The sequence below is a fragment of the Monodelphis domestica genome, chromosome 1 (assembly GCF_027887165.1).
Source record: "Monodelphis domestica isolate mMonDom1 chromosome 1, mMonDom1.pri, whole genome shotgun sequence".
Lineage (NCBI taxonomy): Eukaryota > Metazoa > Chordata > Mammalia > Didelphimorphia > Didelphidae > Monodelphis > Monodelphis domestica.
Genome location: NC_077227.1, coordinates 491656094 through 491676018, shown reverse-complemented (window position 1 = coordinate 491676018; position 19925 = coordinate 491656094). Strand labels below are relative to the sequence as shown.

The window sequence follows — 19925 nt, the reverse complement described above, 5'->3', positions numbered from 1 at the left end:
GTATGTCTCTCAGCTAGATCTTCTGATCCCCAAATACCTTGCCAAAGTTCCTAGTTTTCTCCAAAGTTTAAACTAAAAGCTGGAAGTGCTAATTATAGTAATTCAAAACAAATGGAAATCCTGGAATTGTTTGTATTTTGGATTCTGGATCATAGTCAGAAGTACATGTACAAGATGACCAAACTTTATGTATTCCACTTTCAAAGATATGGGGCTCAGAACTTAAATTGCTGGTTATGATGTAACTGGTAATTGTCATTTTTTAATTTTACATTTCTTCTAGACCAAGAAAGTCTTAAGTATATGATTCTTACCAAGATTTATGTTTCTAATAACACTGATGTACTATTCTTTCATTGTTTTATCTTGCTTTAGATTAGAAAGTTCCTTTAAGATAAGTATGCAGGTCAGTTTGCTTTTTGTACTTCATCTTCCCATATATAATAACCAGCTAGTAAAGGAAACCTGTTGTAATTTCACTGTAGAGTATTCAAATCGGGTCTGGGATTGGGTCCTTTGATTTCATTTGAATAGGGAACTCCCAGATAAGAAAACTCCCTTTATCAATGCAGTCCAGAACTTTTTCCATAACTTAGTCTTAGAAGATTGTCTAGAGTATTGTGGGGTTAAATTACATGCATCAGTGTGTGGCAGTGATAAGACTGGCCTAGACCTGATTGCTCTGATACCAAATCTCTATAAAAGTCTCAGTGTTGATCTGTCATTTAGCAGTTTACATTAAAAAAAAAATTTTTTTTTTGCAATACTTTTTATTTCAGTTGGAAACCACTGATTTCTTTCCATTTGAAGTTGGGGTCTCATCATTCATCACTATATTTAAAGAAGGGTGCTCTTTAAAACTAAAATAATAATAGGAATGCTATATATAAGAATATTATCTTTTGTATCCATTAGATCAGTGGTTCTCAACCTTTCTAATGCCGTGACCCCGCAATACAGTTCCTCATGTTGCAGTGACCCCAAACCAAAAAATTATTTTGGTGGCTACTTTAAAACTGTAATTTTGCTACAGTTATGATTCAGAATGTAAATACCTGATATGCATTATGTATTCTCATTGCTACAAATTGAGAGGTTGAGAACCGCTGCATTAGATAGATCCCTTACATTTGAGTTTTAGTAGCTAGATTGTGAAAATCAACTTCATTGTTTAAAACTCTACAAAATAGAGAAATTCTTTCATTAAAATATTTTTAGGGCTTAAGTTATAAAAAGTGTAGTTCAAATATAGTAAAAGTAATCAGTTACTTTGTGTTCTAGTTGTAATTTATTTATTTAAATCCCCTACCTCTGTTAAAATGTCCATGAAGAAATGAAATAACTTCTTCAAAGAAGCAAAGTTCATCTAGTCTTGTAAAGCAATTTGTCTTTCTGTCAACTTATGGTATAAATGATGATGACTATTTTCTTGATTTTAGAAATTATCTTATTGAAAATACTGATTATAGAATCACAAATCTAGAGAAGGGACCCCCGGGGTTATTGAGTCAACCTCTTCATTTTAGAGATAAAGAAACAGACCTAGAACAGTCAAATGACTTTACCAGTATCACATATGTAAAAAGGGGATAAAGTCACCTTCCTCCAGAATCCTACCAAGTAAATATTTTTAAATCCAACTGATTTATAACACTTCAGGAAGGCACTAACATACTAACATGAACATTTTGAAATAAAAGTGTTATCTTTTAAATGCCTGACCAAAATGTCATCAAATTTATTTCTAAGTCACTATCATGGGAAATTTTTCATTCAATTTAGTTTGTTTTATAGTGATAATTTTAGATGGATAGATACATAGTTAGATACATAGATAGATAAGACTTAAGGTATTTTCAAAGAGCCTTTCCTACCACCAACCCTGTGGGGTACATAGTAGAGTTATTATCATCTCCAATTTTTCTGAATATGAGAGAGAGGTAGAAAGAGGTTAAGTGGCCTGACCATAGTCACATTACCAATTAGTGGCAGGACTGGCATTTTAATCAAGGTTTCCTGGCTCATGTCCAACATTCTTTCCATTATACCTCACTGCTAAAATTGCAAGATACATCAGGAAGTCAATATTGATATGAGCTATCTGCTAGGTTTGGAGATACATAAATGGATATCTGGTTTCATTCATTTGGATGTTCTTTCTGATAATATAGAGTGCAGCCTATCCTTCCCTACTGATCCTATATTACTCTTACCTATGTTTGCCCTATGTTTTCTCTTTGCCATAGAAGGTCCATCCAACACATTAGAAGCCTTTCTAACTTTCCTCTGATCAGGATGCCAGTGAGGCATTCAAACTCTCTATTTTTTATCCTCACATTCCCCATGTAACCAGTTCATCTCCTCTTATCATATATTTCCCCAATGACATCTCTTACTCTTTTTTTTTTTTTAATTCTGTATTGGTTATATGTTGCTGTCTGTTTATGTCCACCATGTACCTATCCATTGCCCTCTGTACTATTTATTCATTTCCAGTTATTTAATGGCAGCCCAGGATACCAGTCTCACTGAAGTGAAATGTATATTTTAAGTGATAATCATTAAGACTCATATAAAGAAGACATTCTTTAAAGGAACAATAAATATCATAACATTAAAAAATGTTTTAGTTTGGCGTGTGTGTGTCTGTGTGTCTGTGTGTGTGTGTCTGTGTGTGTGTGTGTGTCTGTGTGTGTGTGTGTGTGTAACAATTGGAAAGGTCTATCCCGTATTTAATATACTCTCTGCTTGTACACTTTTTGTCCTAACTTTCTCTGGGGAAAAGTTACTTATTTATCTTTTACTTGCCCTATTTTTATTATAAATTGCTCTTTATTAATTATACTACAACCCATTTTCATGCAAACCTGTGATTTCATTAGTGTAGGGGACTCCAAGGAAGGAAACTCTTTACCCATGTAGATTTGCAACTCCTTTTCAGTTGATATACTTAGAAAATTGCCTAATAATTATAATAATAATGAAGATGATGGTAATGATAGGAGAATGAGGATTTGTACATGGACTAGGAGCAAGAACTATCACTGATTTAGAGCTTTAAGGATTCAGAAAATTTTATGGGTGTGTGCATGTGAGTATGTGGGTATGTGTGTAAAATCTCAGGTAGGGAGATTAACACTTCTGTAGGGTCACACAGCCAATATGTCAGAGACCAACCTAAACCCAAGTTTTTTGATTCCAAAGTCTATGCTCTATCCACTATGTAACACTGTTTCTCAATCTCACTGTTAAATGTTATTTGCGCTACTAACTCCAAGTCCTAATTACAGGATCATAAATCTGGAATTGGACAGGATTTTAAAATCTATCTAATCTAAACACCTCATTTTATTTATTGTTTCTCCAAAGATTCATTTAATACATTTAATCATACAGACCCCAAGGGGAAGTTAATCCTACTTTCAAGTGGGTTAGAGAATTAGCCTTTTGAGTGAATACGAAGAATAGTCAAGTCTGATCTATGCCTGTAAAGTACTGGAAGCTCTCTTTATTTTTTTTCTTTTTAACTTAACGTTTTTATAATGAACTTTAACAATCCACCTCCAAGAAAGTTTTTCAATGCAAGATAAAGCACAAAAAAGATTGTATTTGAAAACATTAATTTCTTCTATTCCACTTTTAAAAATTGTGTTGTTTCCAAAATTGTCCCGCTTGTCTGTGCTTTCTTCTGAATTTTATTCTTTTCTCCTCTGTGCACTTTTTAAACTATTTCAACAGACCTCTTTTTTTCACTTTTATTTGGCATTACTGTTATTACCCTCCTAACCATCCCCTTCAACAATTAAAAACAGAAAGGGGGAGGGGGGACCTTTATAACTAAACAGCATAGTGAGGTTTAAAAAAAAAGTCCATTCAAAAAATGTATTTGTCCCTTATTTCAGTCAGGAGGTTGGTAATATGCTTCATCATAGATCCTCTGGAGACATATTTCATGAATGCTTTGATCAGAGTTCTTAAGTCTTTCAGAGCTGTTTTTCTTTGCAGTGTTATTGTCTTTGTATGAGCTGTACTCCTGATGCTACTTATTTAACTTTGTTCAGATACTTCAGTTCCAAGGGATATCAGAAACAATCTCTTTCATCATTTCTTGCAACACAGTATTTCATTACATTCATACTCCATAATTTTTTTTCATCTATTCACCACTGATGGGCACCTCCTTCATTTTAAAGTCTTTTCTTTTAATCTGCCTTTCAAAATCAAGAAGTTTATTTGGCTTCCAACTATTCCCTCCCTAGTATTACCCTCCATCTCAATTTTCCCCCTCCCTTTCTATCAGTCTCTACCAGTTTTTCTATTGGTTTTGGTCTATCTTTATACCGTGTGTGTGTGTGTGTGTGTGTGTGTGTGTGTGTGTGTGTGTGTGTGTGTGTGTGTGTGTGTGTGTGTGTGTGTGTGTGTGTGTGTGTTTTCAGTCTTCCTTTGTCTATTAAGAATGAGATTTGCCTGAGACCTACTCCTCCCCATCCCCTCATTCCTTATTTTTTATGCTTTTCTTATCATGTATGCTAATTGTGAGAAGTAGTAAGTTAATCTCCATTCAGTAAAACAGTAAAACTTCTACATTTCTGCTTTCTACATTAATATATTCCTTTTACCTTCCCAAAAACCTCCTAAACCCTTTACAACAGAATCAAATCACCCACTCCTAAGTCCCTCAACATATTTTAAAGACATCAAGGTTCTAAAGGGACTCTTGATTCTTCTCTCTATATTAGCATTTTATCATCATATAGCCCTTTCCAGTTGTTCAAACAACTTTTCTAGATTTCTTTTGACCCTTGTATTTTGTCTTTCGAAGTTCCTAGTCAGCTATGGTTCTTTTATCACGAATGTCTAAAAGCTCTCTATATTATAGAAAATGTCCTCCCTCCTCAATGCCTGCCTCCTCCCCCCAACCATACTTATCTTAACAAATGTAAATTATTCTTTTTTTTTTAAACCCTTACTTTCTATGTGAGAATCAATACTATGTATTGGTTCCAAAACAGAAGAATGGTTCGGGCTAAACAATGTGAGTTAAGTGACTTGCCCAGGGTCATCCAGCTAGGACATGTCTGAGGCTAGATTTGTACTCCAGATACCCCCTCTCCTGTCTTAGAATTGTTACTGAGACAAAAGATGAGGTTTTTTTTAAAGGTTATTAACAGATTCTTCCCATTTTTACTTTGTCCTCTGGTTCTACTAGATCTAGGTAGTTTTGTTTGTGATTGCTTGAAATATAGTGTTCAGCCTTTTAAAAATCATGGTTTTTAGGGAGTCCACTAATTAAAAAACCCTCTCTCTTTTACCTTTTTTCCATGCCAGTTTTCTTTAATATGAAATAAATTAATTTTCTTCTATTTTTCAATCTTTTAATTTTGTCCTAATATTTCTTTCTATTTCATCAAGTTATTTTTTGAATTGTATTTGTTGTATTCTAATTTTTTAAGAAGTCCATGACTTGGACAAGGTCTACTATTTTCTACTCTAAGCTATTTATGTAGAAGATATGATACTTAATATCAAGGAGTAAGAAAATATCAAGATTACAAATTTTATAGGGACAACATATAAGCAAGCAAATCCATCACATATCAACAGACATGAAATAATCTAAAAATGCATAGAGTTTGTAATTTCATTGGCATGGAGGAACTTTCTTCACCAAATAATAGAGAGTAGGTAAATCTTAGTCTTAAAAAATGAGCCTGAGACTTATTGCTTAATTTCCATGTAGTCAAACAGCAAATGAGTATATGAAGTGGGATATTAAATAGTCTCCCTGACTCTATCTGCCAGTTCATGCTGGCTCCATAGCCTATGGAATAGAATAAATGCCTTAAAAGTGTATACAGATTAAAGGAATGATCACATTGGGAAGCATTAATTGAAGATGATCTCTATCATATCTCTATCATAATATATGATACTGTTCTAATTAAAGGATAAGACAACATCATAATACTAAAATATTAAAGGATTCATGCTTCATTTATTATTTTTCAAAATGGTACTTAATCTAAGAATGACAACTTATACTCTTAAACTTGACAATCAAAAACAGCAAATTGGACTAGAGATTTCTTCTGAGTTATTTAAAGACTGGGTGATACTGTTTCTTGTGATACTCCATAGTACCATGAAAAAATATCAGAAAAACTGAAAAACTATTAGTTTTTCTAGGACTATGGAGTTAGATAGTATAGGCTAAATAAGAAAAAACACATGCAACTAAATTTTCTTAACTTGAGAACATTTTAGGTTTGGCTTATTGGTTTGTTATAAAGAATCCAATTTCAACATTGAAAAATTAGTTAATATGAGTAATGCCTGCTAAAGTATTTAATGAAGGCAACATAGCATAGTATGTTGAGAATATAAAGGAGTAGACTCAAAGTCAGTAAGAACTTGGGTTCAATTCTTCCTGATACATACTGACAGTATAAAACTGGGCAAATCATTTAACTACCTCTGGAACCCAGGGAAATCTCTGAGAATAAATTGTTTTTAAAAACTTTTACCATCTATCTTAGAATCAATACTAAGTATTGGTTCCAAGGCAGAAGAGTGGTGAGAACTAGGCAATGGTATCAAGTGCCTGGCCCAGGGTCACAAAGCTAGGAAATGTCCAAGTTCAGATTTGAATCCAAGCCCTGGTTTTCTATCCACTAAGCCACCTAAAATTTTGACAGAATCACCCCTTTTGAAGTCTTGATATTAATTGCCTTTTGGTTAAATTCAAATATCTACACGTGTGTTTTAATATTTAATTGAAATATGTGCAATTACCCTGAATAATTCATTTCTGTTATATAATGCCTAAGTTCATTAATGTTTAAAATATCTCATTATATTTTGATAAATTATACATACAAAATATATGTATACACGTATATAAAATATAGTTAAGGTAAAAATGCTTTAGCACTGAATAATTCAAGGTTATACTTATTAGTATGTGTAAAATGAAAATATGATCATAAAAACAAAACATTCTTAGTGCCAGAAAACAAAAGTAAGCCTATGATTAAGTCAAAGTAGGCTAAATATACCCTAGTTATGACAAGCAGGGTTTTTTTAATCTATTGAAACCTTTCAGATGCTAACCATAATTTCAGATATTTGAGGGAGGGATTAGTTGTAGAGGCAAGAAAATATTAATTACTTGCAATGCTCAAAATGATAAATTCATTTTCCTAACTTTATAAAATCCCCCATTAGACCAAAGAAAAACAAATACATATAAATGCAAATTAAGGAATTTAAATGTCAGTATGTTAAGGCCTGCAGGCATTCTATAGCTTGGTGGAATACTGTTTTTGTTTAAAGTCTTATCTTAGAAGCTGTGGGTCTTAAGCAGTAATTAATGATTTTAAAATCATTTCCATATTTGTACTTGTTCATGTTTACAATCCTCTTTGGACCTTAACCAGTCACTTTATTTTGGTATGCTTTCACTTCCCATAATTATATAATCTGTAGAACAATTTCAAATCTCTTATCCTTTCAAATGTTCTCTTATTTCATTTGGGAAAGAATTACAAAATTAGAAGGAAGGATCATATGATTTTGGTTTAAACTGCATTTTAAATCACGAAGGAATTGCCAATAAATTTGCTTAGGAAATCTATAGTGGAGGAAATTTTTAAATTTTAAATTTTGTTATTTGATATCAGACAGTCTATAATAGGGCTGACTTTAGTGATCTGAATGTTTCCTGTTATTAATGAATATTGGCAATAAAAGTATTAAGGAATCATGTTTTTGTCAAGGAAAAGTCGGCTGTTGAATAATATTGATAAATGTAGTGAATAGCATTTTTGGCATAACTGCCTTGCCTACAGAGATAATTGTGGTGGTAATTGAATGAGTCAATCAAAGGCATAGTCTAAGAATAGATCATTTTCTCACCCACTAAAGTGAAAGAAAAGTATTGTTTAAAAGTAGTCCAGTGATGGAGTAAGGGAAGCCAGGTTATGTAATGGTTTAATAGAGTTTCATTTTGCCAAGAAAATGAATTCAGATATGGCTTGAATCATGTGAGATTAATTTTTTAGTCATCATTCTCAGATGGTTTTTCAATAAGACTTTTGATAGGATTTGTTAAATAAATCAGTTTACTCTTGAGATAAGATCTTTTCTTGCTGAAGCATGCAACTCAGTTTTAAAGCACATTAGCAATTCAGCTTTCAGGATATTGGTACAATGTCCTGAATCATTTCAGCTTCTAAAGTTACTAAAATTATATTTTTACGAAGTTGTGATTCTGCTACCACTTGGGGGGAAAAACAGCAATTTTGTATTATTTCAGCAGCATTTTTATTTCATTTTAAAATGTTAACATTTGCATAGTTTGTGAACAGTGACCCCAAAACCCTAGGGGCATTTTTGTTAATGTAGCTTTTAAAATGTTTCCTTAGTCATTTCATTAAATCAGCCCTTCATTAAAATACAACCAGCTTGTTTCTGTGCAATTTTGTTTCTCTTTGTATTAGAGTAGGGATACATTATACCTTTCATATTTCTAAATCTGCCTGTGCCTATTTTTATTTGTCAAGCTGAGGTTTGACTGGCCGGATTCCAGATGTCTCTCTCACAAGATTTGGTGCTGATGGTCTATTTATAGAACTGTGGTTTCATTGTCATGACAACCATGCTAGAGGCCAAGGCGGCTGGGAGCTATTTCTGGACTGGTGCTGTAATGTAAAACTGATTGGGCAAGTTAGTATATCCTCTAAACCGTACTAACTTTAGACCAGTAAAAGGAAGGAGAAAAAAAATTTTTTAGAATTTCTTTCAATAGATATTTCTCTCTCCTCATGATATTTGTTTTTTTGCTTGTTTTTTTTTTGGGGGGGGGGAGATCACTCCATTTTTAAAAGGGCATTTATTTCACATTTAAGTTTTCCATAATGCATAAGTAGATTGTTATTACAATCTTTTAAATATTATGTTATCAAATGTGGGATTAGATAAGCAACTTCTATAAGCAGGATGTTTTTTGAGAAAAATTTTATTCTTATAGATGATGGGGAAAATATTTCATATATGTATAAAAACCCTTTATGATCTTTAATTTTAATATTTGGGGCACTTAGGTGTCTTGTTATCCTTTCCAAATAAGGAATTGTAACCTTGTGGTAACAAGTTGATTCCACATCTGTAAAGTCATATTTTTAATGCTTTCATATTATTTGGCTTAAAAATTGTCTGCTGGTGCCCTTCTGTCTCCAAGTGGTAAGACCATTCTAAGATTATTCTCTAATTGGAATGAAATGTAGTCTTCTCATGAAGGCCATTTTATACAATAACTTTTTTTATTCATTTGTATTCTTGTCTGAATAATGACTTGTATATTTTTAGCTTAATGGATAAGCAGGATCCATTTAAAAAGCAAAAACACTTCTTAGTAAGGGGTTCTTTTACCTTAAGATAAAATAATCTTTGGTTTCTTTTTGCATTATTGTTTGAACCATAATAATCAGAATACTGCTAGATTTCCATTACAAATTTCTGTTTGAAGTTTTAGCTTTATTGTATAAATTTAGTTCCAAAATACATCTTAAAATCTGTTTCAAAATGATTACTTTAAGATAGTCTAGGAAGTTGAATTTTCAGATGCATTTTTTTTTATCATTGTGATCTCAAAATAGTATTGTTCTTTTTTGTTGGATAGTTTTATTTTGTTACCACTGTGAACAACTTCTATGATTTTTTTAAAATTAACTTTCATTTCTGGTGTACTTAGCATATAATCTTTTTGCTGTTTTCTTTTAAAACTTTAAGCAAACTTTAAAATGTTATAACATAAAAGTAGAAGTGAAAGCAAAATTAAAATTTAAGTGTTCTCTTTGAGAAACTTTTAATCATTGAAGCAAATATTCATACCATTTTTGCCATGTTATATATAGTAATATATTCTCCTTGGAAAAAGAAGTTAACATGATTATGTTACTTCACAAGTAACATGTAAATTGTATGTATCACAAGGTAAAGGAGATTCCTTCTTAAAGGAAGTTATGGTAAATTCATGATATAAACATTCACTATAGTTTTTAATCAACATTTCCATTTTTTGCTTAACTTTTTAAAATTTGCTTTTCTTTAAAGATAGGTATATTTCTGTTATTGGACCAAAGATTGTAATAGTAATTCATATTTATATAGCATCTTAGAAGACGTAAAGCATTTTCCTCAAATGATCCTGTGAGATTGGTAACAGATTTCAACCTAATTTTATTTACTTAATTCTAGCACTGCATTTTGTTTTTCTCCTATAATTGCTGTAATTTCCTATGTGACTGTTACTTATCAAAACAAGTTAAGAATTCCTTTCTACTTTGAAGATTAATACTTGAGTAGAATGAGAGAGGAAAGTGGGGATGCCTAAATGTTATCTGAATAGTAAGTGGTACTATCTACTCAGATAGCAATGCTATCCAATGCTTTTAGATTGGGAAGTATTTAAATCACTAAGAAACTGAGATTTTATCAGTTATAATAAGAGTAGAGATCTAGAATACTATTTCCTTTCCTTTTTGAAAAATAAATGGCAAAGTATGTATATGATCTGTCAACATTTATAGGCAAAATTACATTATAAAAATAATAAATAAATTGAAACAATAGGATATTTTGGTATAGAAAATTGAGGGTTTTAGGGCTCTAGTTTACTTTATTCAGTTTCATCACTGAGACAAAAGTGTTTGGAAAATATTTCTATTTTCCTTTAAGTGAAAATTTTTTTTTCAAAGAATGTATAAACACTAAACATATTGTATAATGTTTATATTCAGTTACAAAAGCAAGAAAAATCAGGACCTTTAATGGGTATTTGATGCTCCCTTGGGATAAAAAAATAATTTGACACTGCTCTTGAATTAAGAAATGTTAAAATAATTGAAGTGTTTTCAGTTGAATTTGTAAGGTCTAATATTTTAACTAGCAATTATATTGAGTATTTTTTCTTCCGCTCTTCTTGATTGAAATAGAGATCATTTGAAAATCCTTTTAAGCACTGGACTGAAAACTGTCTTTTCTATTATAAGCTATAAAAGTAATTTATCTCTCCAAATGGGTCTTTATTTGCCTATAAACAAAATAAAATTGTTGTTGATATTTCACCTAGGATAGTGGTTATAGTTAATTGATGTATATGTCTATACATATACACACATAAATAGTGAGATTTCAAGTTAATATATATACTGGGTTATTTTGAGGGCTAATTATTTTGTAAATTCTATTTTATCACTGATCAATGAGGTTGTTGAACAACATGGAAGACTTAGGAATTTTGTAGACACGTGTTTGTTGTGTTTTAAATCCTATTTCATTTTGTGCCTTTATAGGAAATAGTTGTTTAAAATAATAAAAATTTCATTAGAAGTAGATTGTCTACTTAGAGGAACAAAAATACTCTTTTAGATTCCTTCCCCACCTCATTTGTAAATTGTCTTACTTAATAGCAAAAACTAAAATTTTCAAGTCTTATAAGCTTGTACTTTTAGTTAAGACATCTGAGAAAAAGAACCTAACTTTTCTACTTTCTTTCAGAAAACTATCATTTCAGACAATGGTTTCTTTGGTTTTGGTCATGTTTCTTTTCTTCAGAATCTTTTCTTACCTTCCTTATGAATCATCTCTTTTCTTTACTTTCTTTTTCTCTCTCTTTTTCTGCAAATAGACATGGCCTGATCTGCTTTATGATCAAGTATGTTCCTTTAATGCATCATTGATTGAATACAGGTTTATTTTTCCAAATGTTAGGCCACATACTATCATCCTAAAAAAAAGATTAATCAACCCTTTAACTGTTAAACATCAGTACCATTGATGAGGGAATGAAAATGCCACCAATTTACTCTCTGGAAGTTAATTTTTTAACCTTTTATTTTAAAATGTATATCAAGACTGCTTCATTTCATGGATCTAATTTGGAATGAAGAGAAAATTTATGTTTGTTTCCCATTAAATATGTAAGAAAGTGCAAGAAAGGAGCCTTTCTGCCAAAGTTTTTTGTTTACTAAATGAAATACTTAATAAGTAGAAGGAAATGACAATGATTCCTACAAGCTAATTAAGCAACCCCACATTTTGCTAGTTCAAGTTTTCATTAGTCTCTTGAAAAATAAATCTTTCTTTGTGTTATTTATCCCTTATTGTAGCACAGGTTAATTAAAAAAAAAACACTAAAGTAGTGAACGGTTTAAATTGTGAAATTTTTTTAATGTTATTTGTTATTTTGGAGTACATATAGTAAAGGTAATTGCTAACATTTCCAAATTACAGCTTTACTTCAACTTGCTTTAATATAAGTATTTGATTTGTTATTATCAGGAAACATTTGCATATATGTATTCTTTAAAACTACTTTGTTCTCCTAATTAGATTTACTATTCTACCTTAACCACAATTATCCCTTAAAACCTCCCCCTTCAAAAATTTCTCATTAATTTTAATTTTGTTAACTTTCTTAACAAATCCATTCTTTATAATGCTAAGGTAAATTTCAGTCCAAATGAAGTTGAATTATTTCATATTGGATGAGTTTGCTATATAAGATAATTATTTAAATTAATTAGATTTTCCAGCATAAGGAATTTTAATATGTTCCAAAGGATAAGTAACCTTGGGAGGCAACAATGGAAACAATGCTTTAATTTAGAATGTGTTTCATGTTTTAATTTTTTTTTCAGTCACACACATGACCCTATTTATTCTCATTAACCATACCTATGATGTAAGGAGAGGTAGAGGCTGTCTCTGTTGCACTGAGGAGGAAAAGGGGGCATCCAGAAGTCAAACAATTTTCCCAAAGTCACAAAAAGTGGAAGAACTGGGAGCTAAATCTGTGACTACTAGGCTACAATATATCACAAAACATCATTTCACAATTATACTTCACGTTTATATTAACACGTTTTTAAAGTTAAAAAGTACTTGCTTTTTTAAATAATATCTCTGTGAGAAAAGCAGTGCTGGAATTATTTATTTCCATTTCACAGATGAGGAAGCTAAGAGCTGGCTAAAGTGATTTGCTCAAATTCATACAACTATTAATGGATCCAGGACCTTTCCCCACTATATTATGATGCTTAAAAGAATTAAGCATTCTGCCAAAGGAGGCCATGACACACACAGGAAAAAAAAAAATAGGATCTCCTACTCTGGAACAATTATTGTTTTTTAATTCTAAGTTTTCTAAAGTTTCTAGAAGTTCATACTTATTACTTTAGGGCTTCTATACATGCTATATGTGTATTTAAAACAATATCCTAAATTGTTTAAATTTTGAGCCAATAGAACTGAGCAAAACCAGAACCAATAAGTATAAGTAAAAATCGTTAGCTAAACTTAGCTTATATGATTAGAGGAGAAATTTTTTGCCTGTACTAAAATGAAGAAGACAAAGTTAATTTGGACAACCTTTGTCCTTTATATTTAAAAATTATCTAAATACTGTTATTTGACAGCATATTCATGTAAAACTAAGATGAGCAATATAGCATTTTGAACACAGAAGACATAGTTCTCTATCAAAAAATGATTAATTTCTATATGTACAAGTATATAAGTAGTTGAAGCACTATTATTTTTTAAATGAATGTCCAGGGTTCATTCAAACACAGATTGATCTTTATTCATTAGTGAAAGATTTTGTTTTGCCAGTGTATTGCTTCAGTTACCAGGCAAGGGAAAGAGTTAGGGAAAGAGTTAATCAATAGGAATTTATCTTCTCTGTTACAAAAGCAAAAACCCCCAAACACTTCAAGAATACATGCCATACTAGTGCTTAAATGGAATAGGCACAACATAAAAGCAAAACTAGGGAAAATAGGAAAGGTACAAGTATGAGAAAAAGAGATACAACAGTCCTAATGAATTGTCTGTATGTGAGTCAACAATATGGTGGTGTTCTGAAAAAAACAAATATGATACTTATATGGCAATGACAATATTCAGTCAGATTCAATCTTATGTTTTGATTAGCATTGATCAGACCCTTCCAAGAATATTATGCTATGAAAGTTCCAAAGCAAGTGGATTTGAGATGAAAAATTGATTAAAGTGAATATAAAATAAATTTTTTTATTGATGAAAATAATGAAAATCATTATTCCAGAGAAGAGACAAGGACCTAAGAAGTCCCCTGCAGGTCCTTTCTTTTGAAGTAACCACTTTTACCTTTAGTAAAATCACATTGGAAAGCAGTCATGCAGATAACAAGGTAATAGAACATACAATCCCATTTTAAAATGAAAAATGTACTTCAGAAATTTAATTTAGTAAGTGGGAATTTTTTTTTTGCAAACTTATTTTTACATATTCTTAGAATTGGCGTATTAAGGAAAAATAGGAAAATAAGAGCTCAGGGTTTTAAAAGCTAATCACTTCCTTTTATCAAAATAACTAAGGGATAAAATTTGATTTTTCTGATAATTGCTATTATTATGTATATGAACTTTCAGATATGCAGAGAAACTCTATGTTGGAAGATAGTGAAAACATTTAATACATATAGACTTGTTTTATCTGACTGGGCTTTTGCCATTGGAATATTTCAGTACAGTAATGTTCCTCCTACAGTGTGTATCATTGCTGTTTTTCAAGGAAATCATGGACCTAAAAATAGCCTGTATAAACACTAAGAGGTCTGTACTTTCAGTTTGAGGTTTTAGAAATCTCTTCTTAGTTTGTACTTCTCAGAGTTTCCAGAGCCCACTGAGTTTATTATTAAGATGAAATTAATGTTTATGTAAATATACTATAAAATATTTCAGATAAATTCATTAATTTAGTGTTCTATGTCTGGGACATCTGCAAGTTAATATATGACTAACATAGCCCATAATATAATCAGTATTTTTATAGTGCTTCCTTTAAGATTTGCAAAGCACTTTATATATGGTATCTCATTTGATTCTTGCCACAACACTCTGAGGTAAATGCTATTATTATCCCTGGTTCATGGCTGAGGAAATTATCAGGATCATAAGGATCTGAAACAGGGTTTGAATTCAGGCATCTAACTCCAGAGTTAGGGCTATTTGCTACAGCACTTAGCTCCTACAAGAACCTGTGAGTTTATGAAGTAGGCATATTTTGAAACAACCTCCTAGAAAGGCAATAAGTCCCAGCTTTTGAAATTGTCTTTTTTCTTTCATCACTCTTATTACAGGCCCATATCACCTCATACCTGAATTATTTCAATAGCCTGCTGAAAGTCTGTGTACCTCAAGTCTCTCTCCATTCCAATCCTTTCTCCATTCAGCCATAAACATGATTTTCCTAAAGCACAGGCCCAATCATGTCAATCATCCCCCTAATTAGTAAACTCCAGTGGCTTTCTGTTGCCTCCAGGAACAAAAACAAAAAAATACTCTGTCTGGCATTCAAAGCCCTTTATAACCTAGCCCCCTCCTACCTTTCCAGTCTTCTTACACCCTTATTCCCCAACACTTATTCTTTATTCCAATGACACTGCCCTTCTGTTTATTCCTTAAACAAAACACTCCATCTCTCAGCTCCAGGCATTTTCTTTGGCAATCCCTTATGCCTAGAGCATGCTCCCTTCTCTACTCTGACTACTGACTTTTTCTGGCCCCCTTTATGTCCCCCCCAAAAAAATCCCACTTTCTCCAGAAAACCTTCCCTAATCTCTCTTAATTCTAGGGCCTCCCTTCTGTGAATTATTTCCTGTTATCTTGTATAGAGCTTGTTTTGGATATATTTGTTTGCCATTTGTCTCCCCCATTAGACTGTTAACTCTTTAAGACCAGGAAACTATCCTTTGCCTCCTTTTATATGCCTAGTGCTTAGCCCTGTGCCTGGTACATATGAGACCCTTAGTAGTTGTTTATTGATTGACTAATGTTTTCTACAACCTCTTTTATATTGTTAACTCTAGAAGAAACTGTGCATATTTGTGCTTTAAGGAATGGTGAGGGTTTCATAACACTAGGGAAAGAGTGAATTTGACTTGAAATTTCAGGTGAAACAGGATGAAATACATGGAAATTTGGAGGATTTTCCTAAGAATTTTGTCCAAATACCTGATGAACTTAGCCACACTTAAAGATAAGGAAGAAAATGACTTAAAGATTGTTTAGTAGATACTGCTCTTGAGGTGACTAAATGTTTTATCATCTCTATAGCCATTGCCCCAAACTGCACTATTTTCACAATCGGGGCCACTAGAGCACAGGGTTAATTACTACTCAGGGGTAATCTTGAGAGAGAAAGGCTTGTTGTTTACAAGCCTTCACTGGTATAATGTCTTTCATATTAATCAGTTTGACTCAGTTGGCTTGTAGAAAAGTTATTTTCTAAGCTGGTATAGTAAAAGTGGTTGAACTAGAACTAGAGATATACTTTCCTCCTGCCCGTTCAAGACTCCTAATTTGAACTCCAACTTAAAGTACAATAATAGAGCTGCATATGTATAGAGATTACATATGGCAAAGGAGCACCATAATGCTCCTGGTTATGAGAAGATCTTTTCTTCCTTCTTACAGTCCTAATAAGGTTCTGCTTAGGTACAGAGAGCTCTCTGCTGTGTTCCAAAGACCAGACATTCATTAAATCCATTGTCAGTACTTCTTTGTGATGAAAATTCTTATTCACTGTTTTTGGGTGGCAGAGCAACCTCTGATGTTAACTTTGTGTTTTTCCAAACTCACCAGGTCACCTGGACACTCCCATTTTGGAATATTGATTTGCCTAAATATAAGGGAAGAATAAAACATAAAAGAAATAGGTAGCCATGTACACAGACACACAGGATGGTTAGGTGGGAGACAGAAAAGTTGCCCTATCACCCAAGATTATCATAAGGGTAAAATGAAATATTTGTAAAGTACTTTGCCAAGTATAAAGAAATATATAAATGTAAGCTTGTGCTGCTGTTACAGTTACTACTACTGTTGTGATCATCTTCCAGATAAGAGATAGAAGAATAAAAGGATAGCTTCTCCTTTTCTCATATGCCTTCTTTTAGCCCTTGTATCTTTCTCTTTGTTACTGGATAGATATACTGTCTCCTGCTGGTATAACTTCTCCTATAGCATGACCAGTTGGGGAGGAGGGAAGGAGAGGAATGGGGAAAGGAAACATACTTACACACCACTACACAGAGAGATAGTCATGACTCTTTAATCTTGTCATTGCATAAATTCACTGAATTCACTGAAACTCACTTATTTGATTACAGTCTCCTGTCATCCCACTTTTCTTTTTGCCTTGCAACCTCAACCCTGTTCTTTTTCCTTCCTATAACCTCCAAGCTCTTCACCCTGGTCTCCCTTTCTCCCAAGCCATCATCCATATATTAGCTATACTCTCCTCCCTCTCTATCTTAACCCCTTGGGGAAGCAATTCAGTTCTACATTGTCCTTTTCTCTCAAGTCCCTTGCTGCCTTTTTACTAATCTTGTCCTACTGAGATGATTCCCACCATCTGCTTTTTTCTCTTATACTCAGGTGCTCTTGAATAAAACTAGAGAAAATTGGAAAACTGCCCTGACTAGATCCAGATCAGATTTATGTCACTTAATCTCATCCAAGCCCTCCCTGGAGCAATGCAGTCCGTTCATACCTTCTAATTGACTCAGTATCTCACTTATCACAGCAGCTTTTCCAAAATGTTCCATCCCTCCTCAAACCTCCCATGATTCCCTTTCATGCCACACTTTTATCTGAAAACCTTATCTCATATTTCACTGAAAATATTGAGACAGTTGACCAAGAGCTCCCTCTTCTCTCCTCATTTCATATCACTTAAATGCCACTATCTCCTCCACCCTCAATTATTATCTATCCATTAGTCTATTAACTTCTATTAAATGTTTACCATGCCAGGCATTGTACCAAAAAGTGGGAATACAAAAAGAGGCAAAAGATGGCCCTTGCCTTCAAAGAGCTTACAGTCTAATTGGGGGGTGGGGTGGTGACAAATAAATGTTTACAAAAAAACTATATACTGGACAAATAGGAAATGATTAACAGAGACTAGTACTAGAATTGAGAGTCATTGGGAAAAGCTTCCTGTAGAAGATGGAATTTTATCTAGAACTAAAGGAAGCTAGGGAAACCAGCAGCAAAGAGGAGGAAGAACATTATAGTCATGGAGAAATAGCCAGAGAACATCCCCGGAGCTGAGAGGGACAGCCAGGAAGCTAGTGTCACCAAATTGAAGGATATGTAGCAGGGAGTAAGAAAACAGTAGAAAATTGGCAGAGGATGGGTAGGTTTCATAGGGCTTTAACTGCCAAACACAAGGGGTTTGTATTTGATCCTTGAGGTGATAGGAAGCCAATTTAGTTTACTGAGTAGTTGATGATATAGTTAGACCTCCACATTAAGGAAATTACTAAATGGAGGATGACTTGAGACAGACAGACCCTTCATCAGGCTATTGCCATAATCCAACCATGAGATGATAATAGTTTGGACCAGAGTGGTAGCAGTGTCAAAAGAGAGAATGGGGCATATTTGAGAGATGATATAAAGGTGAAATTGATCTGCCTTGGCAATAAATTCTGTATGTGGGCTGAGAGATTAGTGAGGAGTACAGGGAGGTAAGAAGGGGTTAGATTTAGAGGGAAGAGATAATGAGTTCTCTTTTGGACATTGACCTTTCACTCTTGAGATGTGTGAAAGATAGTTGGAGATGAAAGATTGGAAATCAACATAGTTTAGAGCAGGATAGACAGATTTGAGAACCAATAACATAAATATGAAAATTAAAATCACCAAATGATTTAGTATAGAGAGAAAAAAAAAAGAGGATCCAGGACAGAACTCTGTGGGGCACCTTTAAGGTGCCCTATATTGATGATTCTCAGACCTCAGATCATCTAACCCTACCTTTTCTCCTCACCCTTAGACTTGTACTCAGACAGCCCTCTCAAACTGTTTCTCCTATAGCTTAAATTTAACTCAACATATCTTTCCCCCGAAATATCTTTCCCCTGAAACCATCCTCTCGGTCAAACTCACAACCTAGGTGTCATTCTCAACTACTTATTCTCTCTCACTCCCTAGTTCCAATCTGTTGCCAAGTCCAATAAATTTTAATTTCACATTTCTTATTACCCCCTTTTCTCTGGCATTTTCTCTACATTAGTGTAGGCCCTTATCACCATACAATGACCTACTTCAATAGCGTGCTACTTAGCTTCCCTACTTCAAGTTTCTGTATTTAGCTCTCAAATAGATCTTCCTAAAGCACAGTTCTTAACATATTCCCTATTCAACAGAATCCAGGAGCTCCCTATTACCTCCAGAATTAAATATAAAATCCTCTGACATGCAAAGCTCTTTATAATCTGGCCTCTTTCTACCTTTCCTGTCTTTTTACACCTTATTTACCCCAACACGATCTTTAATTCTGTGGAACTGGCATCTCCCAATTCCAGGAATTATCACTGGTTGTCCCACATGGCTGAAACTCTCCCTCCTCACCAGAAGGCTTCTAGCTTCCCTAGCTTCCTTCAACTCTCAGCTAAAATTCTGTGTTCTAAGAGAAGCTTTTCCTGTTCCTGTTAATGCTTTATCCCTTCCCCCTGAGATAATTTCCTATTTATCAAGATATAGGTTGCTGGTACATAGTTGTTTTCATGTTATCTCCCCAATTAGACTGTGAGCAACTTGATGGCAAGAAATTTTATTTATTTATTTGTTTGTTTATTTATTTGTTTGTTTGTTTGTTTTAGCCCTTACCTTTTGTCCTAAAATTTACTAAGTGTCAGTTCTGAGACAGAAGCTAAACATGTGGGGCTAAGTGTCTTACTCAGGGTCACATAGCTAAGAAGTGTCTGAAGTCATATTTAAACCCAGGACCTCCTGTCTTCAGGTCTGACTCTATCTACTGTGCCACCTAACTGTCCTCAAGGAATTTCTTTGCCTTTAAAAAAAATTTCT

General features: G+C 33.1%; 1 protein-coding gene across 14 annotated transcripts in view; it reads left to right on the top strand.

Annotated features, from left to right (window-relative positions):
• GNAS (GNAS complex locus) overlaps positions 1 to 19925 on the top strand; it is a 331282-nt gene that overhangs the window by 288372 nt on the left and 22985 nt on the right. Inside the window, exon 1 of one of the 14 annotated variants that reach the window (XM_056812909.1) lies at positions 6903 to 8724. The exons of the other annotated variants lie outside the window; for them this stretch is intronic. The gene's annotated coding sequence lies outside the window, so the exon portion shown is untranslated. Of the gene's footprint in view, positions 1 to 6902; positions 8725 to 19925 lie in introns of those variants that run through there. 14 annotated transcript variants of the gene reach the window in all.